At 46.5% G+C, this 18,253-nt stretch overlaps 1 protein-coding gene across 11 annotated transcripts in view; it reads right to left on the reverse strand.

The window, feature by feature from the left end:
- Positions 1-18,253, reverse strand: part of JADE1 (jade family PHD finger 1) — a 63,300-nt gene that overhangs the window by 42,464 nt on the left and 2,583 nt on the right. For 2 of the 11 annotated variants that reach the window (XM_062199622.1, XM_062199621.1), the window contains exon 1: positions 16,770-16,792. The exons of 7 other annotated variants lie outside the window; for them this stretch is intronic. The gene's annotated coding sequence lies outside the window, so the exon portion shown is untranslated. Of the gene's footprint in view, positions 1-2,497; positions 2,521-16,769; positions 16,793-18,057; positions 18,064-18,253 lie in introns of those variants that run through there. 2 more of the 11 variants (XM_062199629.1, XM_062199628.1) reach the window with 2 other exon arrangements.

Genomic DNA, 18,253 nt, shown 5'->3' on the forward strand with positions numbered 1-18,253 from the left:
GTGACATTATTACAACTACTCCACGAGAGTCTCTTTTGCTGACTGGTGGCAAGCACTGCAGAAAAAAACCCACAGCAATGAACACTGTGCCTCCTCACTACAGACAGATTCATATTTTATGTGTGCACGTGGGGGGAGGTGCGGCTGTGCCTGAACATGTGAGTGCTTACACTGAACTGGGCAGGAATACGCTTCTCTGGCAAATTTGGCTAAAATCATCCTAAAAGCCGAATAACCCAGTTCTAGAAACAAAACAAATGGGGTATGGGAATGGTGAGTGTCTTCCCCAGCTATCCCCAAACCCTCAGCAACTCAAAGCTGCAAAAGAATGGGACCACAGACACGTGTTAAATTCTGGTCCAGACCCCTGCCTTCCGTTCATTAGGAAGATAAAGCCGAAAGGTTAAGAGGCGGCTTCCCCAAGGTCACTCTTGGACATGGAGCTTCTTATCCTAAATCCAATGCTGTCTCCACTCCACTCCAACTCCTTTCAGGACAGATAACAATCAAATCCAGCCAAACTAAGAAATCAGTGTGCACAAACTCAGCCTACCTGGCCAGTTCCTCCCAGGTAGCTGGCCACAGCACCACCCTCAAGTCAGAGGAGACTGCTTTTAGCTGACAGGGCAGTAGGTGGCCAGTCACTGAACTTACACAGATGATCTTGCAGTTAGTCACACAGGCCAGCTCTCTAAACAAACCCAAAAAGCTTTCTCAAACTAAAATTACTGATCATCCTGACACCATTAGAGCCTTGAACTTACTGACCGATCAGTGATTCCCAGCGAGAATGAGGAGCTTGTTCAGGTTGAGAAAAGCTTGGTGGTCCATCCCCCACACCCTCAGGGAAGTCCATCCCCCACACCCTCAGGGAAGTCCATCCCAACATCCTCCTCACTGGGAGTCACAAGCATTATGCAGTGTTTCCAGTGAAAGTGTGGCACAAAGGATAGTGGGGAAACACTATGCTGGAACAACTCAGCAATTAAAATAAAAAATAAAAAGCTCTACTCTAAGTGGACCTGTGAAAAAAGCCACCAATAAAGGCAGAAAATACATCCTGCCAAAGAGGATCAAAATACACCACGTTGGTCCAAGGATTATTTTGAGCCGAGGGCAAATGACAAATAAAGAGCAGGCACAGGAGGCCCTCTGCCTTCCTCCTACCCAACCAAACCTGGGCATAAGTTTCCCTTTTGCAAAGGAGATGTCCATTTATCAAGGGGTCTCCCACAAAGAACCCTTATCTGCCATTAGTTTCCCTTGTGCACTTCCTTGGCATCTGTCCACAGTTAACTCCATTGGAAGCCCAAACTCCCTTTTCCTTTGTCCAGTCACCTCACAATTTATCACTCTTTGCTAAAATTGTATGTAAGTCCCCAGGTCTAATCACCTTTTTGGGTTTTTTACCACTTGTCTATGAAGCCCCGCAAGTAAAAACATCAACATCAATAAAGTTCGTTTGCCTCTTCTGGAATCTGGATTCTATCATTTTATTCACAGCACAGGAAAGGTCTGTAAAACAGTTTCCTCTGATGACATGAACCCACACGCTTTATTTACATGTTCAAGCCCCTAATCTAGAATTGCAGTACTGAGTTTGACTTTCTTCCTGAAAAACTCACTCAGATGATTCTTAAAAACCCATCAGATTTACCTAAAGGAAGCCTGACGTGAGTCCCAACCCATGTCATAAGTTATGTTAGGAAGCATGCTTGGTGGGCCAGGTTCCATAGCAGGGCAGGCTCAATCCTAAAACCAACCCACCCACAATTCTAGCACAAGGTAGCCTGCTCCAAGCCAAGGGCTTCCCAGGGCAACAAACAGCGGTGACCCACTCCCAGCTGGAAGTGATCACCTTCCCTGTCCTCTGTGTGCCAGAAACACCAAGGGCTGCCAGGACAGCTAACCTCTCCTCCAGTTTTCCACAGAAGACACTCCTGCTCCCCTGGGGAGGCCACAGGAGGTGCAATGAGAAAGCGAAAGGCAAAAGCCTCTCATTCCTAACAGCTCCAGCTCCCCCAAACCTATGTTACAAGCGAGCTTTAAAAGTCCTACCTGAAGAGGAATTCCTCAAAAGTAACAGCCTGATGCAACACAGCAAAAGGCACTCAGTTTGCCACCTCATGAGCCGTGAGAACTATGAGAAATAAGAGGCTGAGAAAGCCCATAAAATACTTCCCAGCTACAAACAAGGAAACAAGGCTTATGGAATCTTCACTGACTCAGACAACTTAAATTTGCCTACACAGGGAGCAGGCACTTAGTCTAGCAGCTCAGACATCCACATCCCACACTGGAGTGCCCCGATTCCTGATTCCCGATTCGGGCTCTGGCTCCCGATTCCAGCTTCCTGCAAAGGTGCACCCCAAGGGACACCATGTGCTTTGGCTCCTGCAACCCCCACGTGGGAAACCTGGAAGATCTGGGTTCTGAACCAAGAGACAGAAATTGTCTGTCTCTCTCTCTCAAAACAGACATTTTTGTTTAAACTTACCTAAATAGAAAACTGGAGAACTCAATCTTTTTGAAGCAAAATGCTTTCCTTCCAGCTTCCATACAAAACTACCAGAAGGTACTTTAGCAGCCATTAAGTAAAAAATGCAAGTGCTGACCAAAATAGAAGGATGTTCCCAAACACACATAGATACCCTCTCAAACAAAATTATGCACCTAAGAAAGTAAACTCCATGGGGCAACGTTGTGGTACAGTGGGTTAAAGACCCAGCCTGCAGTGCCAGCATCCCATATGGGTGCCGGTTCAAGTCCCGGTTGCTCTACTTCCCATCCAACTCTCTGTTATGGCCTGGGAAAGCAGTAGAAGATGGTCCAAGTGCTTGACCTGCACCTGCATGGGAGACCTGGAAGAAGCTCCCAGCTCCTGACTTCTGAGTGGCTCAGCTCCAACCACTGCAGCCATCTGGGGAGTGAACCAGCAGATGGAAGACCTCTCTCTTTCTCTGGCTCTACCTCTCTCTGTAACTGTCTTTCAAATAAATAAAATAAACCTTAAAAGAAAGTAAGTAGATTCTGCTGAATTCTACTTTCACGCACTCTGACGTTCACGAGGAAAGAGGGTTAGGTTTGCCACACTCTGCTCCTCCGGGGAACCACACCACAGGCTTTCCTGACGTCGGAAGATTTATCGCACCCAGGCTTACTTACTGTACCAGAACATCAAAGTGCACGTTACCACCTTTAAGATGTGCAACATGATCAGTGCACGCTGCCAACATCTGTCCACTAAAAAGCCAGCCCCACAACACAAGGAGCCTGTGCGTTCCTCCCTTTCCTGACTCCTCCAAAGCACGCACTCACTACTATCTAAATGGTGGTAGGATTAAGAAACAATCAATTAAAAGAGCTACTCAGAACACTCCAGAGAAAGCAGCAAGAAGATCCTAACAGCACATAATGCATCCCACAAACGTCCAAATACCGAGAGACCGAGCGGTGCCGGGGAAATCACTACTCCTGCCCTCACAGAGCTTCAGGGGTAGCTGAGGAGAGAGGCCACCAGGACAAGCACAGGGCTCTCCAAGAACAGGAGTGTGAGGGGTCCAGGGAGGACTCTGAGCCCCTCAGGGAGGGAGCCAGGAAAGGGACAAAACACCGTAATAATCAACATACAGATAAGCCTTAGCTTATTTCTCCACATGGCTTCTTCCCACTCAGAATCTTCAACGCACTCATACATTTCTCAAAATAACATACATCCCTTCTCGCCTTATCATCCAACTGCCAAGGCTCCCGGACTAGTAACATACAACTCTTTCAAGTTCCCCTGCTGCCCCATGACTCTGTTCTTCCACTACTACTACAGTCTGAATGCGTCCCCTAAAGCCCTGTGCTGTAAACTTCATCCCCAATTCAACAGCGCTGGGAGGTGAGGCCTAACAGGCGGTATTTAGGACCTAATTGGATTTGTTATAAAAGCAAGTTCAGGGGCTCAGTAAGCTAAGCTGCTGCCTGCAATGCTGGTATCCCATTATCAGAGTGCCAGTTCAAGTCCTAGCTGCTCCATTTCTGATCCAGCTCCCCGCTAGTGACCTGGGAAAGCAGCAGAGAATGGCCCAAGTGCTTGGGCCTCTGCACCAACATGGGAGACCTTTATACAGCGAGGGTCATCTGGCTTCCCAGTCATTGCAGCCATCTGGGTAGTGAAACTGGGTGTGTGTCACTCTCCCCTGCAAATAATAAATCTTAGAGAGAGACAGTTCAGGTCCCTCTTGATCTCTAGCTCACAGTCTACCCACAGGATAAGGCACTCACAAGGTGAAGCCCCTCAACCTTACACTTCCCAGCCTCCAGAACTGTGAACCGAATGATCTTCCAGTGTTGATAAATGACCCACTCTGTAACATTCAGTTTCAGCAGCACTGCTACAGGTGGGCAGGAGGCTAGTTAATGAGGAGCTGAGGCCTGCCCATGCCCAAGCTGCACGTACCGCTCAAATCCCATGACCTGAACATGGCTGAAGACTCACACCCACTCACCACACCTGAGACTCACTTGCCATCATCACCCAGTAGATGCCGCCACACCTTCCTGGAGATTACCAAAACCCTGTCTCCTCTAACATTCAATCAGGCACTGGCCCAAACTCCACCCTTTATCCCAAAGCCTGGGTGGGAGCAATTCTCCCTCATGAGGTTGCCCCACTCACACTGATGGGGTATTATCCTTGGCCTTTAATAAGTCCTGTTTACCTGTCCATCTCTATCTACATGTTGTATTCCTGCATGTGGGAAGACAAGAACTTGTACGAAGTCCAGCCGGGGGTCCCAGTGCCCACAACAGTAGCAAAACAGGCAAGGACTGATTCCCTGATTGCTTTAAGAACCTTTCCACCCCCCAGGCCCACGGCTTCTACCCACTTCCAATTATTATGACAAATTCATCCTATGAGGTAACCTCATCCAGCAGAGCCTTATGCAAGTCTGCCTGTCACTCCATACTGCAAACAGGTCTAAGTTCACCTGGAGGTGTTCTGATCCCTACCAGCTTTACCTGAGCAACTGTCCTAGCAAGCCTCAGACTAGAGCAAGGCCTGTATGTCTTCCCTTGAAAACTTTCAACCTCTGCCAATGCCATTCCCACCGCCCCTTCCTCGGGCTGCATCTCAGTTCACCTCTTCCCTGGGGCCCTGCTCAAACTCACTGAGCATCCTGCGATGCACCATTCTAACTCCAGGCATTTGCACTATGTGTCACCCAGCTCAACTGTTTTCCTCTTTTACAATTTTTCACTACATGTTTCAGCATGTGACTCACTTTAACAGTATCAATGGAATAAATTGTTGATATCTGCTAAACATGGTATGTGACAGACTTTATGAGGGGGATCATGGCAACAGGTATAGGCACCACAGCAATGGAGTCTTGCAACAGGACAGAGAGATAGACAAGTGAGGATGAATAAGGGAGCAAGGCGGGGTCAGTGGATGGAAGTCAGTAAGAGGAAACGTCAAGGATGAGGGGCTTCAGGATAAAATGACTCGCTAAGATTAACGCTGAGGGCCAGCCAAAATGGTAAGAGAGAAGGGCAGACACACCGAGGGTTAGATTTTCACTAAACTGATCAACAAGATTCTTGCTGAAATCGGATTCAACAAAGAGGGGCGAGCCCAAGGCAGTGCCTTAGTTAAGCACTGAGGTGTTGGTCAAAGAAGGCAATCTCTGCATCATAACTTAAATGTTTTGCGTGTACGTGTTCCTAAAAATTCCAGGTTCTTGGAGCCGATGCCGTAGTGTAGCTGTTGAAGCCCACACTTGAGACGCGGGCACCCCACATGGACGCTGGTTAGTCCACTTCTGATCCAGCTCCCTGCTAATGCACCTGAGAAAGCAGTGGAAGATGGCCCAAGCACTTGGGTGGGCCCCTGCACCCACATGGGAGACCTGCATGGAGTTTAAGATTCCTAGCTGCAGCCTGACCCAGCCTTGATCCCTCTGGCCATCTGTGGAATGAACCAGCTGATATGTATCTCTGTCACTCCCTTGTGTCTGTAACTCTGCCTTTCAAAGAAATAAATCTTAAAAAAAAAAAAATTCTGGAAAACAACATCACAGGGAAAGGTCAGCTGGTGGTCAAAAACAAGGCTTCACAGCGCAGCTCCTCAGATGCCCCAGAACCTAGGTCCAGTCCTCAACACGATGCGTCACAACGTTGTCTGGATTTTATCAAAACTGACTCAAAAGGATCCAATTTACAGAAGTTAGGAATGTCCATTTACAATCTTTTGTCTAGGCAAAAATATTAATTAGTGGGCATTTGGGCTTTTGCCCAAGAAGATCAAGACTATCAAGGAAGTTTGATTATGGTCATAAGATTGTCTGGGAGGGAGGAAGGAGCTGGCCAAAGACGCCGGCTGGATCAGTTAACAATCCTCTGGCATCTCCATCCTCACCGTGGGGAAACTCGTGCTAAGAGAGGTGAGCAATGTGGAGGGTGCTCAGGGCCCCATTCTCAAAAGACAGGGACACTCTGACCTGCTGGCCCAGGGTCCCTGTTTAAATCAATGCAGATCACTCCTGTTAGATCACACAGATTAAAAGGTGGTGCATTAGCTAATGTATTAATTGGATGAAAACATCTATGGCAGGCAATGCCCAGTGCTCCAGGAGCTCCTGGTCCCCTCAGGAAGACAGTATGCAAATAACTAGACAAGTGGCTTCGGAATGCCAAGGCTAGCAAGTTACCATCGGACGACAGCACGGGGCGGGGGGGGGGGGGGGGGGCGCACACCTCAAGACTTTTGAGATTTAGTTTCCTCAGATGGGAATGGGAAATGAGCACACAGAAAATTAAGAGCAGCCACCAGCTAAAGGAACCCATCCCTGAGGTGGCTCAGGAATTTGAGTGAACAAGTTTCAGTGACCTGGGCGTGGTGGCAGGGAGGCAGAAAGGCACGCCTGGCATGTTATTCCAAGAAAGAATGAGAAATGACCTCAGGGAGCAAGGGAAGAGGGGTTTTACAAAAGAATAAGATGATTAAGAATTTGAGGATGTTTACTCAACGCAATTCCTGGGAAAGAGGGACCATTACAACCTCCTGTTTTAACTACTTTTCTTAAAGTGTGAACCCCATGCATGGCCCGGTTCTCACTGTTCTCTGCGTCACTCTCGAGGGGTTGCAGAAGGTGCCCAATTAAAGACCTTTCTGAACTCCTACTATGAATCACCTAATGCCATGCTCTGCATTAAAATAGCCTTCTGAATAAATGACTGGGTTCCTGTGTGCAAAACTGCATCCTATGCGCACTCTGCTTTATTGGATTTGAGATGCTTTCACTTTAATATCTCACTGACCTTTAACTGGAATAACTTCTATTCCAGTAGTTTTAAATTTATTGGTGTCCTTCCATTCTCTGTCAAACAGCTATAATTTATCACCTATTTTCAGAAACTAGGTAGACTTACATAAAGCTAAATCCAGATAGTTGGAGTATTATTTTAAATACTATGTAATTGAAAATTTATTTCCGAATTACTGATCATAGAATACCCCCCCAAAAAAAGATGTATTTTGTTAATAGGTCACCTTCTTGAATGCTAAGAAATATATAGTTTTCCAAGTACCCAACTGTACACAGTAAAACTTGTCAACCTGTCTCTTGAATGAATGTGAAGGGAACCCAGCTGGTTTCTTACCTCAGTTTTTAAAGCAAAAGTTAATCGCCTGGATGTGAAGTTTTCAATTTGGCAACATTATCTAATTCATATGCTCACAGTCTAAAAATACTAGTGTGACTATAACTCAAACCCAGATTTCTCAATTTAACCAAAGGGTTTGTATCTAGTCAAAAAAAAAAAAAAAAAAAAACCTCAGTAGATTTAACTGACAAGTGGTTTAGATCTTAAGTGTTAAAATTTTAACCTTGTCTAAATATTTCAACCAAAAAACAGGAACTTTTAAAAATGTTATCACTTATAATGTTACACATTGAAATTTATTTAAAGAAAATGCTACCCGAGCTACTATATAACCTTTGGAAAGAGATCCAACTTGAAAATAATCAGCTGAAAAGAGATTTTTCTGTTAGCAATAAATAACTACCCCTGGGAAAGACTGACTGACTAGATACCCTAACTGGAGCAATTACTCCTATCAGCATTACTAATAGGGCCAATGTACCACACATTACTCCAGGAAAAGTTCTTCATAAGTTACTTTTGAACTCAGATTTTGGAAGTCGTTTAAGAAGTTTTCAGGATTTACAGAGTTTATAAATCTGAGCAGTTCTGAATGAATCACAAGCAGCTCTCATTCGCCAATTTATCAATAACCCATTTGCTGCTTTAGAAGACAATCTATTAAATCCCTTATGAACCTCCCTAACTGCTGACTCAATTAAGAGACAACTGAATAAAAGCAGCTATAACAGAACATTCCCATCATTTGTACTTTAAATGTATTTTTTAACTGTCCTTGACATGGGAGGAAATAAATTCACACCCAAACAAGAATGGCAGTCACTCACGTTGGCCTCCAATCTTGAGTTTTTATCCTTATTTCCATCTACTCAGAATTCCTTTCTGTTAGATCTACATGCTCAGGTGTGCAGAGGCCCAAGACATAGTAAGATGGAAAAACAAGGAAACATCAGGGGAGAGGGGAGAAACACAGGGTGCAGATGTTGGGCTCAATGGTTAGGAAGCCCTCACCCCACTAGAGTGCCTCTGTTCTGTCCTAGCCGTCTCCAGGCTCCAGCTTCCTGCTAGTGTGCACCCCAGAAGGCAGCAGGTGGGAGACCTGCACTGAGCTCCAGCCTCCTGGCTATAGCCTGGCCCAGGCCCAGCTATTGCCAAGCATTTATTAAGTGAACCAGAGATAGAAGATCTCTGCCTGTCTCTGTCTCTCTGCCTTGCAAATCAGTAAAATAATTTTAATTGAAACACAAGACCATTTATATATAAAAAAGAGGGGGAAGAACACACACACCAATTGTTTTATTCATGGAAAACTTCTGGACAAACATAAAGGTTCAGTGTGGTTCTGAGAAATGTAGCCAAAGTGTTCCAGATAGAACGACTTGAGAACTTGTACTTCTCTTGATAATCTTTCATATGACTTTAATCTTTGACCATGATTCTGCACTAACAACAACAAAGATTTAGAAGTCAGAACCTTTCTTCACTTAGGACAGGCACTGTGGTGCAGTGGGGTAAGCCACTGCTTGGGATGCAAGTATCCCTCAGCCAACTGCCAGTTCAGATCCCGGTTCCACTTTAATCTAGCTTCCTATTAGTGGAACAGTGAAGTAGCAAATATGGTCCAGGTCCAAGTCCAAGTCCAAGTACGGGGGTTCCTGCCACCCAGGTGGGAGACCTGGATGGAGTTCCAGGTTCCTGCCTACCACCTGGTCAGCCCTAGCTGTTGCAGGAATTTGGGGAGTGAACAAGCAGAGGATTGATCTTTCTCACACACACACTCACACTCCACACACACACACTCACAAATAAATTTTTTTTTTTTTAAAGAAAAAAAAAAAAAGCCCTTTCTTTCCTATTCCTTCCCTATTCCTCACTGGCACAGAGGATCTGGGGAGTGCAACTGCTTGGGCCGACAGAAAGCACTAGCCTAAAATGAGCAGCCATCTGTAGATGCCCTAAGCGCCCCTCCTTCTGGAGGGGGCTCTGAATGGCTCTTCCTACCTGACAGTGACAGAACAATGTAGAAGGAAAAACTAAAAAAGGTACTAACATAAATGCCACAAAGCACTATCATCAGCCATTCTGCTTGATTAGGTCATTGTGAACCTCAAAAGCAGAAGCTTTTAAAAGATAGAATAGTCAACATCAGTAGGAGGTGACCTAAAATAAGAACAAAAAGAATAGGAAAAAAAATAACCCAGACAGGAAAATTAGGGTTTAAAATACCTTTAAGGAATAAACATGTTTCAACTTCCTACTCATTTCAAAAACAGTACTATTTTGGGGGAAAAAAATAAAAACAAAAAGGCTACAATCCAGAGATCGCAAGTATGCCATTCCCTTCACCTGTGGCAGACATGGCACTAGATTAGGTCATCGTTTTTCTCCGGCTGAGACTTCGGAATCCTTCTTAACAGTGCTACCCAGATAGATGAAGCCCATCTACCCTATATGTCTTATTCCTTTTCTCACATTTTCATAACATATTAGGGGAAACCTGGGTAAAATTAATCTCTCCAGATTTTATGAAAATAAAGTTAATTTTCTAAAGCACTTCACTGAAATCAGAAGCTTGGGTTCATTCTCCCCTGGGGTATCAGAACCGGGATCTGCTTGGTATAATACTTGTACACACACACATGTTCAGGTCACAATCAAGGTACATTATGGATGACACTTTAGAAAAACTAAATGTTGGCCGGCGCCGTGGCTCAATAGGCTAATCCTCCGCCTTGCGGCGCCGGCACACCGGGTTCTAGTCCCAGTGGGGGCACCGGATTCTGTGCCGGTTGCCCCTCTTCCAGGCCAGCTCTCTTCTGTGGCCCGGGAGTGCAGTGGAGGATGGTCCAGGTGCTTGGGCCCTGCACCCCATGGGAGACCAGGTTAAGCACCTGGCTCCTGCCTTCGGATCAGCGAGGTGCGCCGGCTACAGCACACTGGCCGCGCTGAACCAACGGCAAAGGAAGACCTTTCTCTCTGTCTCTCTCACTGTCCACTCTGTCTGTCAAAAAAAAAAAAAAAGAAAAAGAAAAAAGAAAAACTAAATGTTAACAGGCAACAGCCTATGAATAAACCAGGAAAAGGGTCAGATGGGGAAAAGACTCTATAACCCATTATTCTGCCCCTGGTGGAAAAAGCCAATGCACGCAAAGTGTCTACGGGGTAATCTTAAGATTTTTAAATGCTCAAACCAGATGTTCTCACACAGGATATACACCACAGCTTCTGCAGAGACCAGACTCACACAGCTAATGACAATTACACTGTGCGCAGACTGAAATGCAGCTGTCTTGAGGAACTCTGTCCCTCGATTATAGCCAGTTGTCAGAAACCAGCAGTTACCACCAACACTGTTAAGTCACCAACAACTTTTTAGGAAAAGTTATAAAGAAAAGAGCAAGAGACACTCCCCATGTTACCCACCACAGACCTGGACAGCACACTCACATGCCATTTCGGTCCGAGGAAAACAAAGGTTTCATCACAGCTGTACAAGTCGTGTTACGATGGTCACCACACACACAAGCAAAACCTAGTAATAAGGGCTGGGAAGTATTCTCTGAGGCTAAAGTTGAAGAGCCTCACAACATAGACTGGGTCTGTGAGAAATCTTCCCAAAAGCAGCCCATAAAATCCTAACTGCAGTGGTTAAATTTCAGATCATTTAAAATAATGTGGGGCCAGTGCTGAGGCCCCACATTAAAGCCCCAGCCTGCAGCGCCAGTTCCAGTCCCAGCTGCTCCACTTCCGATTCAGCTCTCTGCTAATGCGCCTGGGAAAGCAGCGGAAGATGGCCCAAGGCCTTGGGTACCTGCACCCTCATGGGAGACCCAGAAAAAGCTCCTGGCTCCAGATCGGCTCAGCTCCAGTTGTTGTTGCAGGTTCTGTAACTGTCTTTCGAATAAAATAAATAAATAATGTAACCAACTTCCCTAATTTTAAAAATGAGCAGCTTAAGCCAAGATGCACCAATAGGTCCAGAGGAAAAGCCAGTGGCAGCACCAGGGCCTAGTTCCCAAGAGGGCGGGCACTGGCCTCACCTGCCAGCCTCGAGCTTCCCCCTCCTGGAGGTCCACTGGATTTCCTATCAGAAGATGAATAGCATGATCTGTTATCAAGGAGCAGACAACTACAAGGTAATCAATAAACAACAGTCAACTTAGAAACTCTAATCTAGTTTCCTGGCAAACCCTCCTGATGTCTAGCAGGTCACATGAACGGTCAAGCTGGGGAGGCTGGTGGGGAGGCCCTGAGCAGTCACAGGCCGAGGTGTTCTCTGTAACACACACCCCTACTTGACATTAGCTCTTTCCAGGAGGGAAGCCAACTTTATAACACACATCCCCTTACACAGGGCTTCTCTGCCTGGCCCCGTGGATGGCGTGTGTGACTATTTAGCTGTTCTTTGCTAGATAAACGGTCCCATGTTACACACCCTACCCTCAAAGGTGATCCAGATACCTAAGAGTTAAGAGCCACAGCCCTCAGACTAGCCAACTAGTATTTTTCAGGTTCCTACAAGAAAGGGGGCCGGGTCATGCTGAGTCTCACTATCAATCAGGGCTCATGGGCCTGGTCTGCACAGCCCTGGAGCTTAGCATGACTTTCACATATTCAAATGCTTGAGGAGAGAGGGAGCAAAGAACTTTTCAGGGCACGTGAAATAACATGCAATTCAAATTTCAATGTCCATAAATAAAGTTTTATTGGAACACAGTCATGTGCACTCATTTACCTTCTTCTCTAGTTGCTTTCACACTGACAGCTATAGAGCTGAGCAGCTGGGACAGACTGTCTCACACAAAGCCTAAAACATGGACTACCAACATTACGTATGAATAAAGGTGAACCAGTTAACCAGATCTTGGACAAGTACCTGAAAAGCTTATGAAGTAAAAGATCAAGACATACTCACTTGGTGAAAAAGAAGTCCTAAGAACAGACAGGTTCCCAAGGAAAGAATGAGGGGGGAGGGGGCGAATGCTCCAAGCAACTTAACTAAAGGCTACATCCAGATACCAGTGAGCTGTCCTCCAAAGAGAAGGCCTGAAACTCCTACTGGGAGCTGGTGTTCACTAAGTTATGAAAATTTCTAGCTTCTTTTCCCAATTCAAGCTAATAGCCAATAAAATGACAGTCCCAGACAGGCATGTTAACCATAATACAAGGTTAACAGTGACAGTAAAAGAATCAGAGCAAAATCCCAAGCACCTACCAGGATTTAAACATTTAACTAGACTGCAAGGGTACTTTCAAGGAAACCTACCGAATCCCTGCACCGCCACACCAGTTTCAGTGCCAGTCACATCTTCTGGGGGACAGGGCTTCCGGGTTTCAGATCTCAGGAGTGTCCTCCACTTTATGAGGCACAAGTACTCGGTGTCCAAGTCTTACGTGCATCGTAACATTTCTACACTGAAATAACTGATGCTCGTAAAGATGACCGTGAGTAATCAAGAAAAATGCTAAGTTGTGCTTGGTGTACTCTGTGCTAGTGAAAAACAAACCATGCAGCTCGACCTCAAGCAACTTGCTGTCCGAGCCATTTCTTGCTCCTTGCTCTGAAGTAAGAAGTAAAGAAAACAACGCCCTATTTTATTCCTGGCTTAGGCCCTCACCACTGAAATCTTAAAAATAACTGCTTAGAAACTGTCTCAAAAACGATCATGAATTTTCAAATTGACAGAATTTCCTGTGCAACAGACATTAAGTGATCAATATTTCATATATATTTTTGCTAATGTTGAGTACTTTCAACAAAAGAAAAACTGTAGTGAATCCCCTCAACGTTAAGCCCAACAGAACCCAAGGTTTTGGAAAATAAACTCACTTCGACTGCTCTCAATCTCCTTGTTATGCCTTCTACTTTTAGAACCAAAAGCAAAAAGTAAACACTGAACTGGCTGTCATCAAAAGTCCAGTCACTGACTACATCTCGAGAGCATATCTTCTATGAGTACCGTTGGTCTAAAGTTAATGAAAGATCAAAAATGAAGACACACCTTCCCCAGCAACTAACCTTCCCATTCGCAATCTGGTTGTCTTTACTTGCACTGCTTTAAGGAACGACATCTTAAGTAATCCTTCAAGAGTCCTGGGCCAGAACCTAGCTAAATGCCACCTCTACTTGCAAAGAGGACCATTCCTACCCTTACTAGGAAGACAGGGAAACCTGCTTCACCAGAGCTATCAACCACAAAAAAATATATACACCATCATGATCACAGACCAAAGTTTTTGCATAAGAAATAACACCAGGCAAATAGACAACTTTCTAAGGTATGTTCTACAAACAAAAATAATTGCCTAATATTTTAAGGCTTTTTTTTCCCACTTTATAGAGAGATGGAGAGATCTTCCACCTGCTGGTTCACTCTCTATAAACACTCACAACTGCCACAGCAGGGCTGGAGTGAAGCCAGGAGCCCAGAACCCAGTCAGAATCTCTCACATGGGTGGCAGAGACAAACTACTTGAGCCATCAACCTGCTGCCTCCCAGGATGTGTACATTAGCAGAAAGTTGGATCAGAAGTGAAGCGGAGGGGCCGGTGCTGTGGCGAACCAGGTAAGCCACTGCCTGCAGTGCCGGCATCCCACATGGCCGCCAGTTCTAGTCCCGGCTGCTCCTCTTGCAATCCAGCTCTCTGCTATGGCCTGGGAAAGCAGTAGAAGATGGCCCAAGTCCTTGGGCCCCTGCACCTTCGTGGGAGACCTGGAAGAAGCTCCTGGCTCCTGATTTCGGATCAACCTAGCTCTAGCCACTGCGACCATTTGGGGAGTGAACTGGCAGATGGAAGATATCTGCCTCTCTGTAACTCTGCCTTCCAATAAAAATAATCAAGTGTTGTGACAAGAGAACAGCTTAAAAAAAAAAAAATGAGACAGGGACAGGGATGAAGCATCCCCAAGTGCCATCTTAACTGCTGAACCAAACACTTGGCTCCAGTTGTCCAAATTTTAAATACATTATGTACATACAGTGCTGAAGATCTTGAAAATGGAGAAAATGAACTGAACACTAAATCGTTCAAAGAAGCATGCTACATGTCTCAAGAATTAAAATACTTTCCAGGGTCTGGCAATGTGATGGAGTGGGTAAAGCCAATCACCTGTGATGCTGGCATCCCAAATGGGAGCCTGCTAATGGGCCTGGGCAAGCAGCAGATGACTCAAGTCCTTGGGCACCTGACACTCACATGGGAGACCCAGATGAAGCTCTGGCTCCTGGCTTCAGCCTGGCCCAGCCCTGGTCTTTGAGGCATTTGGGGAGTGAACCGGCAATCGGAAGACATCTCTGTCTGTCCCTCCCTCTCTGTAACTCTGCCTTTCAAATAAGTAAGTAAGTATGGGGGAAAAAAACACTTTCCCAATTAAGATTGTACCAGGCTTCTGATACCTTCCAGGAAACTAACAACTTCAAGCAAAAACACCCAGCATGTATTTAAAAAAAAAAAAAAAGATAGGAGAGGGGATGCATATTGTTGAATGTGGTACCAAAGAAGTTAAAAACTGATGTAACTGTTTTTACCAATCAAGGCAAACCTTTTCATGCAGTCCAAAAAAAAGCAAGATTGTTGGCTAAAATGTCTATTTCCTTCCAGATATTTTGCAAACTTTGTGGGAAAACAGGTTTATGATGCAAATTCTGACAGACCATCGCTTGTAATAGCATAACAGGTGCCCACAATACCCAACAGTCAAGAGCTCCACAAACACCAGGGTGAAACAGCAGCAGTGCCAGGGACCCCCACCCAAGCCTGAAGTCAGGGGACAGGGTCAGTGTTTGATGTCTTCATGCTTGCTGCTCTGACTACCTCGGAACTGAAACAAACATTTGGTAAATCTTTTTCCAACAAATCTGTGGATAAACACATCAGGGAAACAAATTTTCTTAAAGTAGTTTTCAAACAGATGATCTTCAAACCTAAGGCTTTCAAATTACAATAAACACTATTTCCATTTCCAGTTCTTTTCATACCACAGACTTTATTTCCAACGGATGGCCTCCTCAGCCTCACAGGTTTTGTCACTAAGTTACCAAGGCTCACCATCTACTTAAGAGAAACAACTAGATACAAAAAAAACTGGTCAAGGACTGGATAGTGACTTAAGACAAAGTGGTTCTAGGATTCTGGGGTGCCAAAGGGAAATGTGAATATGTCCTGGTAACAGATGAGGTAAAACTGCCAAGCTAGGAGGTGGGGGAGGGGAGCAAGGGACCACCCTCCTCCAGAACTGTCTGTACAGTATGATACAGCACCTACACACACCCACACATGGAACTCTATCTGGAAGGTGATACAGCGATTTCCTGGGTGTACGAATGTGTTTTTGCTTCTCTGCAGTCCCTAATTTTAAACATTGTACATGCAACACCCATTCTGTAATAACTTGTTTAAACCACTAAAAATCCCTATCAGGTGTGTTTACATGTGAAGATTATCACCGCCTCCTCCAAGTTTGTTTCAGGTCATCCCTTCTTCCCCAGGGAAGAAGCAACAGTTTGATTCTAAAACCAAGTAGGTGGTTCCTTAAACTTCCTACAGTTTTAGCTCTCTGGACGCCCTCTCAGGAACACTGACCATTTTTCCCTGTTTCCCTTGCATAGCTGCTCTTTCAACATTGGTTAATAAAAAGACTTTTTATACACAGAAACCCCGTCAAGTGATAGCAGAACTAATACTAACAGTTGAGGGTTTTTCCTTGCAAATGAACATACATCTAGTTTTGTCAAAGTTCTCAGTTTTGTGGAACACACCCCAACTTCTCTTACTAGAAAGCAGCCTATAACCTTTGATGGAATCAAGTTCAAGATCTCTGCTAGTACAGGGTTCCAAGGAGCTACGTGGAAGCCCAACACTTAACACAGTTGAAAACTGTATTTTTCTAGACGCTGAAATCAAAGTGTCAGGTCAAACAGAAACACGGAAGGATGGCAGAAAAATCAAAGGACCAGGAAGTTGTCGGATTTAAAAGCTAAACGTGACAGAAAACAGTACTAAGATCCTCGGGGTAAAAGACAAGTTAACCATTCTGGGTTGTTGAGGCGGATGCTGTGGCACTGAGTAAGACACTGCTTGGGCCAGTTCCAGTGCCCGCAGTGACGTCTCACCTGTTTGGGTTCCTAGAACCCACGTGGGAGACCCGGATGAAGTTCTGACTCCAGGCTTTGGCCTGGCCCTGGCTGTAGTGAGCATTTAGGAAGTGAATAAGGAACTGGAAGATCTCTCCCTCTGTTTTTTCCTCAGCCTTTCAAGTAGATACAAATCAACACTTTTAAGAATTCTCTGTCCCATATACATGCCAAGAAAGTGTCATCCACAGAACAGCCCCCTTTTATGTCCCGTGTCGCCTGCCCTATAAACAACCAATTATTGCATTACAAGTGTTTTCTGTATTAGGTACGATTACACGGAACCCTTCCTTCTCCACCTAGAAGCGATTAAATCTTGATGAGCTGTGATTGATCAAACCGTAACTTACTACGAAATCTACCCATCGGTGGTGAAACACTACCAAATCAGCTTCCAGGGAAACTGTCTGCATCCTAAAACTAGTTCATTAGCGTCGGAAGGCATTAGCCTCGAGCCACAAGTAGCAAGAGAGCTGGCCTTCACAGCGGGTATTCTAAAAAGGAAAAATAGTTCACCTCATAAAAACCTGGAAGAACCAACCCCCTGAGCTAACTCCCAGTAATGGAAACCTCAGATCCTCTCCCACTTTTCTTTAAAATCGCAGCTCTGTCTCAAGTCATTCACTTGCAGCGATCATTTTACAAAAAAAAAAAAAAAAAAGGAAATTTAAAATTCCCTCCCGGCCAGGGTAAATAAAGGCGGGCGACGGACCCTGGCCCTACCGGCCAGGCGAGGTGGGGCGGCCGCCTCCACGTTACTAGAAAGCCGGCGGCTTTTAAACGGTCCCCGGCTGACGACGCATTCCTAACGGGCTTCGAAGGCACGTTTAAATCGCCCGCTTTTTTGTCTGCTCGCCGCCTCCACCGGCGCCGGGGCTGCGGCCGCCCCCGCGCGCCCAGGAGGGGGAGCCCGGGGTGGGAAAGCCCGGGCCGGGGGAGCCGCGGTGGGGGAGGGCTGGCGTGGGGGGCGGGCCGCGCTGAGGGGCGGGAGCGCGGGGGCGGGGAGGGCGGAAACCGCGGCTCCCCGAGGGGGGCTCCGGGCACGCTGGGCCGCCGCCCCGCACCGGGGGCGCAGCGCGCGGCTGCGGCCGCGGCCGCCCGCCGGGGAGTGCGCAGGGCCGCGGCTCCGCGCGCCGCCGCCGCCGCCGCCGCCGCTCCCTGCCCCCCCCCCCCCGCCTCCCGGAGGCGACAGAAACAACAGCGCGGGAGGAGGGGAAAGTAACTCCCGGCGCCTCCGCCGGAACGAGCCCCGCTGCCGCGATGACACCTTCTCGTGGCGCAGCCGAGCTCCGCTCCCTCCGCAGCGGCGTCCCCGCCGCCGCCGCCCTCTCCGTTTGAAAGTGGCCACCCCCCGCCGCCGCCGCTCCTCCCGCCCCGCCGCCGCCAGCTGCACCAATCCGCTCGGCCCCAGTTGCAAATCAAACGCTCCCTCGCGTCCAGAAGCCACTTGCGCCGCTGGAAAC

The sequence above is a fragment of the Lepus europaeus genome, chromosome 8, assembly GCF_033115175.1.
Source record: "Lepus europaeus isolate LE1 chromosome 8, mLepTim1.pri, whole genome shotgun sequence".
Classification (NCBI taxonomy): Eukaryota; Metazoa; Chordata; class Mammalia; order Lagomorpha; family Leporidae; genus Lepus; species Lepus europaeus.